Source organism: Vitis riparia, chromosome 9 (genome assembly GCF_004353265.1).
Source record: "Vitis riparia cultivar Riparia Gloire de Montpellier isolate 1030 chromosome 9, EGFV_Vit.rip_1.0, whole genome shotgun sequence".
Lineage (NCBI taxonomy): Eukaryota > Viridiplantae > Streptophyta > Magnoliopsida > Vitales > Vitaceae > Vitis > Vitis riparia.
In genome coordinates, this window is record NC_048439.1 from 12455020 (window position 1) to 12456002 (window position 983).

General features: G+C 30.9%; 1 long non-coding RNA gene across 1 annotated transcript; it reads right to left on the reverse strand.

The window, feature by feature from the left end:
• Positions 1-319: 319 nt before the first annotated feature.
• LOC117921635 lies at positions 320-779 on the reverse strand. Its single transcript, XR_004652392.1, has 3 exons — positions 636-779; positions 477-569; positions 320-379 (listed from the first exon to the last, which is right to left on the reverse strand). It is a non-coding gene; the product is annotated as an uncharacterized LOC117921635 (long non-coding RNA).
• Positions 780-983: the final 204 nt, after the last annotated feature.

Below are 983 nucleotides of genomic sequence, written 5' to 3' on the forward strand. Positions count from 1 at the left end.
AACAGCACGATCTGTAGTAGTATTAAAATACTGACGAGATGTGTGATGCTTCCCTTTAGCCCTAACTCGATCACTATACTCAGGAGTACCCAATGCTTCTACAAGTATATCATTACTCTCATTGACACTTCTACCATTCTCTTCAGACTCTTTCCATAGCTTGTCCTTAAAAACAAATGTTTATTATGAAGTTCAATTACAAATTTGTTATCATAAATATGCTATTATAAATAAATGAAATTACAGTTTGAAAATGTCTACTTACTATTTTCTCAATCACTGGTATGGCCACTTCATCAAAGGTGCCATTTTTTTTTTTCCTTGCTTTCTTCCACAATATGCTTCGATCAATAGTTTCAGTTAACCCACTTGCAACCATCTTTTAAAAGTGGACAATGTATAATGTAATGAGCATATAACCCTAGTATGTATTATGTATAAAAAAAATTAGAAACTATAAATTAGTATAAGTGTACCATCTCTTCCTCAAGACCAGCATATCCTTTCCTACTTAGATGGTGATTATAAATGTGTTTTTTTCTTCTTTCTTTTTGAACTTCTCGATAGTCCTATAAATTTAAAAATGTATAATTAATAAATGTAAATATGAGGTATGCAAAGAGTTGTAATTTTACCTTAAAGTTCTCAGACAATCTATCTTTGAAAAACATTGTCCATTCTTCATCCCGAATAAAAGTATATTTAATTGGTGGTCTTTTGAGGAGCTCTGGTTGGTCTTTGAAAGGAAGAATATACTTCACAATTAGCATGCTCTTAAATGACCGAAAGAACTTTCCAATTGTTAGCATACAATTCCTCCTGATTTTTTGATTTATTGAAAAAGAAGCCTACACATTAATATCATACTTATTAGCAACTTCATATGGTTAGGAATGATAGATGTTTTGCATAAAGCTAATGTAGTTAAAAAAGGGTTACCTCAATGAAGTCCCATAACTTATCTTTCAACTCTTTAGGTACAA